The following is a 9,424-nucleotide window of genomic DNA, read 5'->3' as shown; positions in this document are numbered from 1 at the left end:
TTCTCTCTCTCTCTCTCTCTCTCTCTCTCTCTCCCTCTCTCTCTCTCTCACACACACACACACACACACACACACACACACACACCTTGGCTTCTCTGTTAGGGCCCAATGCTCAGATCCTATCTTAAATCTGTTAAGGAGTAGATCTTGATATTCTATAATGACCTCACCTTAACTCTAACCCAAAAGCTAACAGATGGACTAGCATCTGGGATTCCCTGGATCAACACTGGAGGTGAATGGAGGGAGTTATAAAACTGTTTAAGACAGTCTAAAGATTCTAGGAATACTTCCATCAGACAGTGATATCTAATCAAGGGCCTGTCTGAAGAGTAATAAAAATTAACCAGCCAAGGAGGTAGAAAAGTGTGCTGGGGGTAGGAGACTTAGGCAATAAAAAGACTTGTGAAGGCTCTGAACATCAAAATGTCAAGGAACCGAAAGAAGACCAGAGTTACCAGAAAAAAAAAATTTTTGTGGTGGGGTGGGGAGGAGCTGTTTGCAGGGGAATGGAGATAGATCACTGGTAAATAGATAGATAGAGAATTGGAATGGAGTGGAGTGGAGTGGAGTGGAGTGGAGTGGAGTGGAGTGGAGTGGAGTGGAGTGGAGTGGAGGGGACTGGATCGTGGGCAGAAGTCAGCAAACTCCAGCAGATCAAATCTGGTCCCTGCATGTTTTTGTACTGCCCCCAGCTAAGAATAGTTTTTACATTTTCAGATAGCTAGAAAAAAATCAAACGGAAGAATGATATTTAATGGCATGTAAAAATTATGTGAAATTCAAATGTCAGTATTCATATGTCAGTATTATTAGAGCACAGTGATGTCCGTATATTTACATATTGTCTAGGCTGCTTTCATGCTGCAATGGTAGAGTTAAGTAGTTGCAACAGATACCATATGCCACAGAAACCTAAAATATTTACTATCTAGCCCTTTCACAGAAAAAAGTTTGCCAACCCTCCATCTAGTAAAATAGGTACAGTAAGAGTATACAATCTCTTAAGTCAATCAAAAATGTAGGATCTTATCTCAAGAGCAGGGCGGGGGTTGGGGGGATTTATTAGCCCATTGAAGCGTATGAAGCAGGAGAACGTAGATACCACAGAGTTGCTGGAATCCTGACTTCTTACTAACTGATGAACAGATAGTCTATCACAGGCAGCTGAACTCAAACTGTTATAATTGATTGAGTATATCCAGCGCACTGACCCTCCTTCTCAAGTGTAGCCCTGGCTGTCCATCTTGACCAAGATGATAACCAGAGCTCTAGCCACTGTACTCACATTCCAGTCTAACAAGATGCAGGAACAGCCAAAAAAAGAAGAGGAAGAGGTCACACACCAACTGTCTTGAAGGAAATTTCCAAGACGCCAAAACACAATACTTCTACCATCAACACCTGGGTCAAAATCTAACAAGGCCAGACCTAGCTACAGGGGAGACAAGAAAATGTAGTCCTTGTTCTGGGCTGCCATGCTCCCAGGTAAAAACAAGAATTCCTATAACTAAAGACAAAAAGGAAGATGGGGGTTAGGATAGGTAAGCAGCAGCAGTTGCCACAAGGAGTAAAAAGTCTTATGGACTTGGGCTTTTCCTTTGCTATTCCCTCACTTGGAATGTCTTCCTGCTCCCTGTCTATAATTTCACTCACAGACTGATTCGCTGACTCCATGCTCTTGGCACCTGCTGTTCCCCTTGCCTGGAAACTCTCCTGCTTTTTCATCACCTAATTCAACATTTCTTTTAAGACTCAAGTCAGGATTTATCTCCTACATTGTGGTCCATGTCTAAAGTTTTACTATTTTCCTTAAATATGGATACATAAATACATGCTACTTGAATAGGCTTTGAATACAGTTTCCATTGATATAAACCGTGTCCTTGGACAAGTCACTTCCCCATTCTAGCTCTTCCTACATCAAACAGGGATAATAATGCCCACCTCATTATTATGCTGTAGGGAGGATCAAAGGAGATTTCTGTGTCTGGGAACGGCTCAGTGAACAATAAAGCACTAAACATCTCTTAGCTGCCCTCAGGTGTTACTTCCTGATAATGAACATAAGAAGAAATAAAAGTAGTTTGTGCGAAGTGTTACCTCATGAAAGGACAGAGCAGAAGACTTGTTTTTTCTACTCCCTCTCACCTTTCTATCACAAAGCTAGAAGAGGATTCTATCAACTCTTAAAGAGTATCTACGAGCTTAAAATTAATTTTAGAGATGAATAAGGATGACTTCCTTCAAAGAGAAAGGCAATCCAGAGAAGCAAGAATGCACCCCGCACTGCTGATCACAGCAGAATTAAAGCCAAAAGCAGAACCCAGATCACCGAAGCAAATGAGTCATAGTACCTGGCGAGGAAGCAAGGCTTCAGCCAGACATCAGTCAGAACTAAAGATTATGGCTCTTGCAAATAAGCCAGATGAGTTCCTGTAACCATGAAGAATCCAAAGATGACCCCTGTCCTCACACATGAAGCTAAATCTAATAGTTGCTGATAGCATTAAAACAGTAACTGCCTCTGCTTAGATTAATCACACATCCGATGTAAATCCAAATACAACTCACAAGATATTATTGAATAAATACTTTAGTCCCTTTTATTATAAAATAAAATACATATGCAGGAAAGTACCTAAAATATGTATGGATATCTCAATAGTAATTTAAAAAGTGAACACTCATGCAACTACCACTACAGTCAAGAGGTAAAATATTATATCACCTCAAAAGCATGCCTCTCTGATCACAATCCTCTCCTTCACTCCTGAAAGTAACCACTATCCTCATTCTCTTGATATGCATTTCCTTCCTTTTCTTTAATAATATTGTCTCTATTATGTTTCTAAACAACACTGTTTATCTGTTTCAAATTTTTATATGAATAGAATCGCGTTATGTGTTGTTCTTTTGTACTCTTTGTTTCTGTTCAGCATTACGTTTGTGACCTGAAAATATTTATGGGTAAATGACATGACATTTGAAATTTGATTTAAAATAGTATGAAGATGAAGGAGTTGCAAATTATACATTGAGTAGATTGCCCATAAATTAATCACTGTTGAAGCTAGGTTATGAATACTAGGCTCTTACACTATATTCTTGACTTTTAAATGTTTCAACTTTTTATAATAAAAAATGGTTCGAATTACTTTGTGAGATTCATTTGAGCTATTGTTTTCAATTTTCATTGCTTTATAGCAACAGTTCTCAAAGTAAAGTCCCCAAACCAGGAGCATCAGAATTATTCAGGGATTTGTTTGAAATGCAAATTATTGGGCTCTACCACAGACTTGCTAAATCAGAAACTCTTGGGGAGACATACAATAATCTGTGTTTTTATGATCTCTCTGGATAGTTCTGATGCATGCTCAGGTTTGATAACCACCACTGAATAGTGTTCTATTGTGTGAATGTACCATCATATATTTATCCATTCTATTGATACACATATGTATTATTTCAAGTTCGGGGGTTTCAAGTTTCTAGATATTATAAATATTCTTGTTTTAGACTTTTGGTGAAGAGAGTCTCTCTGATACATAACAGAATCATAGGTTATATGTATCTTCATGTAAAATAACAGAATCATAGGTTATATGTATCTTCAACATTACACAATAATGCAAACTATTTTCAAAGTGGTTCACCAATTCACAATTCCACTAATAATATATAAAAAATTCCCTTTGCTCTACATCCTTGTCAATAGTTGGTATTTTTAAGACATTTTAATTGTTGCCATTCTAGAGGGTTAAATACTTTTAAGCTTTCCAACTTGTGATCAAAAAACATAGATTAGAACCTCAGACATGAAATCATAGTTTTGCAAATATATTAGTTGGTAGGTTTGTGTGGAATGGGCCTGATGTAGGAAAGAATTTGGCATGATGGAGAGATTAAAAAAAAGGTCAATATGACTACACTATGGAAAGCAAGATGGAATATGGTACGAAATGTTATTTGTGAGTAAGACAGGAAAAAATCAGGGAACTTGAAGATGTGCTAAAGAGTTTGAATTTTATTCCAAGTGAAATGAAAAGCTAATGAAGGGTTTTAAGCAGGAAATTTACATGATTATATTTCTATATTTGTACATATTTAAAATATTTGAAGCAGACATACACTTCTTGCTTGATGCTTCAGGCCAATGCGTCTGACGAAAACAACTAGAAAAGCTGAATAAAGCATAAGTACAAATTCACACACACCTGCTTAAAGGCATCACAGAGTTGTTGAGACAACCAGGAGTTTAAGAGACAAAATTCTGGAGAAGAGAGAACCAAAGAGTAAGTGACTCAAAATTCTACAGCCACTCTTCCTTGGGACATTTTCCAAAACTAGGTGAGGAATTAAGGGGCTGAGGATCCAGGCAAAGTGCCTCAGCAAAGTTGCTATTAAGAGGCAAAAATACCAGAAGAAATTTTGGTAGTCTCTTGAGAATAAAAGATAAAAATTAGAGAGCTGAGTGGCCAAAATCCCATTTAGAAGAAAAGAGCAGAAAACTAAGCCCAACAGTTGTCTGGTATTCCCCTGAATTGCTGAATTCTGAAGTTGTGCAGGAGAAAGCTCCCAAAAAGCTTTCAGTGGGAGTTTTGACAGTATCACAGCTGATAAAATAATGAAGAGTTCTGAACTAACCAGAGGGAAAAGTCATCAAGAACACCCAAGAAGGCTACACCCTAGAAAGAGGAAACAGCCAGTGGCAGACAGAGCTTTATCAAAATTAAAACATAACATACAATCAGCTCAGTCCCTAATTGGATTACAATAATCAGTTCCCCAAAATGCCTGCCTAGCAGCTATTTTTCTCTGGAAGAAAATAATATTATCTATAACATCTATAATTTTTCATACAAAATGTTGGGTATACAATCAAAATTCACTACGCATGCCAAGATACAGACTCAAAACCCAGAGGGGTAAAGGCAAAGAACAGATTACACACAAAAAAACCCACAAGTGATTCAGATACTGGAGTTAATAGAAAAAGAGTTTAACTATGATTAATATATCCAAAAATATAATAATAAGATGGAGAAATTAGGTAAAAAAGCAGAGAATGTCGCCAGAAAATTAGAAGAATTAGAATCAATAAAAAGGATCAAATGCAAAAAAATTTAAAAAAAAAACAAATGAAATTTCTAGGATTGTGAAATTAAGAACTCAGTAGATAAGGCTGAGCAACAGACACATCAGAAGAGATGGTTAACAAACTGGAAGGCAGGTCAAAATTTCTTCAAAATTGAAGCACAGAGAAAGACTCAAAATAAAAAATAAAGAAAAAAGGGTAAGAGACGTGTGAAAGAATAAAAAGGTCTAAATTATATAAGTTTGAAGACAGAAGAAGAGAGAAAGAATAGGACAGTAAAAGTATTTAAAGAGATAATAGTAAACTGATGAGAGATATCAATACACAAATCAAAAATAACTAAGAAATCGAGGACTGACAGCAAAAAAAAATTACAAAAAATAATCAATAATGCCAGACCTAGGAACCTCACAGGAAAACTGATAAAAACTGAAGACAAAGAGAAAATCCTCAAAGCAACCAGAGGAAAAAAGACATATTATCTTCAAAGGAGCAATAATGATGTTGGTTAATGGCTAATTTTTCAACAGAAGTGACAGAAGCCTGAAGACAGTGGAATAACATTTTTAAAGTGCTGAAAACTCCTCAAATATAAAATTCCATACTCAGAAAATATCATTCAATAATGATGGTAAAATTAAGACATTTTCAGACAAGTAAAAATTGAGATTTGTCACCAGTACTCACTTTTACAAAATGCTAATGAAAGTCTAAGTGCGTACAAGAAAATGATCCCAGGTGAGAGCATGGTAAGGTAGGAAAAAATAAAGAGCAATGGAAAAGGTAAACATGTGGGTAAATAAGAATGAGTGCTGATTGTTTAAAATAACAAAATAAAAATAATATCTAATAGGTTTTTAAAATACGTCGATTAAAATGCATGACAGTGATAACACAAACAGTATGAGAGGACAAATAAAATTAAAATGCAGTAGGTACCTTATTATCCAGTATTTTATTTACCCAAAAGAAATGAAAATATGTCCACCCAAATAACCTGTACAAATAAATGTTGATAGAATCACTATTCGTAATATATTGAAACTGGAAACAATTCAAATGTTTATCTACAGGTGAACTGATAAACAAATTAAATGGAATACTACTCAACAAAAAAAAAGATTGAATAAAATATCTACAGGGTAAAAACTATGAATGAATCACACAAACATTATATTGAGATTTAAGAGTACGTAATATACTATTCTATTTATATGAGGTTCTGACCATGCAGAACTAATTTATGATGCTAATAGTCAAGACGATGGTTGTCTTTGGGAGTATCAGAAACTGGGAAGGGGCAGGTAGGGACTTCTGGGAGGTTAGCAATGTTCAGTTTCTCGATCTAGTTGCAAATTATATCAATTTGTTTACTTGTGAACACTGAAGTATAGTATAGTACACTTTTCTATATGTATTTCCAAAACAAAGTTAGAAAATGTTTCAGATATACAGAAAGTTATACAAAGAATAACAAGACTATATCAAACCACCAAGAGTAAGAAACAGTACATTACCAGTACAATTCATTATGTGCTACTCCATGATTAAATCTCCACCTATCGCACCAAAAATAACCTCGCTCCAGATTTTGGTGTTCACCATTCCTTTGCACTATTTTACACTTTTACTCTTTATATAAGCTCAGCTAAATAATAAAGCTGTTTTTGCATGTTTTTAAACTGTATATAGAAGGTAATTTGATTTCTATTTTTAAAAGATCATCCTAAAAGGGGCACAAAGGAAATTTCTGGAATGGCGAAATATTCTATATCTTGACTGGAGTTTTGGTTACCTAAAAGGGGCACAAAGGAAATTTCTGGAATGGCAAAATATTCTATATCTTGATTGGAGTTTTGGTTATATGGGGTGTGTGTGTGTGTGTGTGTGTGTGTGTGTGTGTGTGTATTTGTCAAAATATACCAAATTGTACATTTAATATCTGTACATTTCATTACAAGTGAATGTTATCTCATTTAAAAACAAATTCTTAAAAAATAGATCCTTCTAGCTTCTTTATAGGCAATAAAAAAGATTGGACAGAAGAGAAACCAGAAAGGCCAGTTAAAATACTGCAGTGGATCTGGTGAGTGTCAAACTCATCTATCTGAGGAGTAAGTATGTAGAAGTTGTAGACACAGTTCTTTGAGCAGCTTAAGTGTGAAGTGGAGCAGTAACTGGAGGCAGAAGTGAGGCCAAAGGAGTTCTTAAAATAGGAGAGCAAGCTTGACTCAGATGAGAGGAAACAATGAAGACAAGAAATGAGGGATCAAGGAAGAAACAAAGTTCTCAAGAAGGTAGAGGAGATAAGATGTGAAGTACAGGTCATTTGGTCTTCGCTGGGGCACAATGTCTTCTTGCTTTTTAACCAGAAGGAAATTAAAAGGGTCCAGATGCAAGAAAGATTGTTTGGTGGTGGAAAGATAAGGGAGTTCCCATGCAATGGCTGCTAATTGTTCAATGATCATGAGTCATTATCTGAAAAGGGTGGATATGGGAGTGTTGAAGCCTGTTAAGAAAAATGTCACAAAATTGCCCTGGAAAAGGCCAGAAAAGCATCTTGTATGGTGGAGAGTAGTTAAGAAAAATCAAAGTTTCCATTAACCAAAGGTTAAATGCCCAAAAGAAATCCAAACTCTCACAATATAGTAAGAGCTCAAAAGCAGAAATATTATTCATCTTTAATTATGCTGCACGAAGCACAGCATAATCTATATTGGTTAGGTCCTCAAGAGGGAATGAATAAATGAAGATTCTATTTTTTTCATATTTTCTTAGCATATTTTTATGTTGTTGGTCATATTCTACAACGGAAATGAAGTAAACAGTCTTTTCAGAAATAATTCACCTTAAATGTCAAATGCATTTTCTTCTGACCCATTTTCAGTTCTGTGTGTTCTTGGAAGAAAAGCAATATGTGTCTTCCAATGCTATCAATTCCATTTATCTAACAAAATGACATGTTCATCTTCTAAAATAATTTTTAAACAGAATTCATCAATGGGACAATTTTTACAGGAAATGAAGAGATAAAAATCTATAACCCTATATTCCCACAATCTGTGACATCACGAGGATATAGTCGATGAAGAAATTAGAAGCTCTTGTCAAGAAGAATTATCCTCTTCTCTGTATTCACGACATTCCTACTGCTGGTAAGTCACACATGCACACTGAGTGAAGAAAGCCTTTAGCTCATGTATGAGAATCTCAGGGTGGTCCCAGCCAAATCTGAATGTGCCCAGAAGAACAGAAGCACTGGATGTCTTAAGTCACTATGAGTTATCACACTGTTGTTTATTTGTCATTTATTAATTACAAAATGAAAAGATATAAATGCATTATTTGCAGCATAAATTGTTATTTGTTTTACTACACTAAGTTCCATTTAAAAGGACTCCATGCAAGAAGCACCGTTTTTGGTTGGCTGAGCAGTGGGATTTTTGCGCTTATAATTCATGTTTATACTTATTATGTATATTGAGTGTGCTCTCCTAGTTCCTTGTTGCCACAGCCAGACTGTAAATGCATATGTTTTTGTCATTCGTAACTACAGTAATTCAGAACTTCAGCTGTCAAATTTAGAGCTAATATTCTCATATGCAGTTCGTGTTCTACTATTAAAAATAATTCCTTGCTCACTGTCAGAAGCTCCTCACATAATATATAAAATGGCAGGATCAGGTCTTTAAAAATAATCTAGATCTTTAACTAAACACAGTTACCATGTATTTTGTCCTTGAAAATATCCCCTTTCTGATCATTCCCTTTATTTAGTAATTATAAACCCTCATAAAGCAGCAAAACAGAACATGTTAAATATCAACAAACCACAAATAGCAGTGTTTACAGGAAGGAAAAGGAAGAAAATCTCAGTTTCATGTTAGACCACCTCTGAGACACTGTCATTTTAAGTGTGAAGGCATCGATTATTTCTCCTATGCTGAAAGATCTACACATTTAAAGGTTCTGTAGGTCCACGAAGAAAATAAGAAATCATTTCTCTGTATCATTAGACACAACAGGATGTTAGTCTTGTTCTGGTTTTAAAATACCAGCCGAATTCTGAGTATGAATATTAAGGTTTAATATTTCAATTTCAAGAGAAGCAGAGTTGTTCTGTGGCCAAAAGACACTGGGACCATACTCCAAGTTGTCAATTGCACATTTCCAGGACCAAGGATCAGCTCCACTGCAGAATCCTGTAATCCTAGAATCTGAAGAAACCCTGGAGACCTCCTAGTCCAATCTGATATGGAAGGCAGGAATTTTTTCCCCAGTACCCCTGACAGACGGTCAGCCTCTGTTTCAATTACTCCAGTGGGG

The 9,424-nt window shown here is 35.8% G+C and overlaps 1 protein-coding gene across 2 annotated transcripts in view; it reads right to left on the bottom strand.

The window, feature by feature from the left end:
* Positions 1-9,424, bottom strand: part of HTR7 (5-hydroxytryptamine receptor 7) — a 61,367-nt gene that overhangs the window by 50,715 nt on the left and 1,228 nt on the right. The gene's annotated exons all lie outside the window — the stretch shown is intronic.

Source organism: Pteropus alecto, unplaced genomic scaffold (genome assembly GCF_000325575.1).
Source record: "Pteropus alecto unplaced genomic scaffold, ASM32557v1 scaffold88, whole genome shotgun sequence".
NCBI lineage: Eukaryota > Metazoa > Chordata > Mammalia > Chiroptera > Pteropodidae > Pteropus > Pteropus alecto.
Note: the sequence above shows the minus strand (reverse complement) of the source record. Positions and strands in the feature narration are given on the sequence as shown.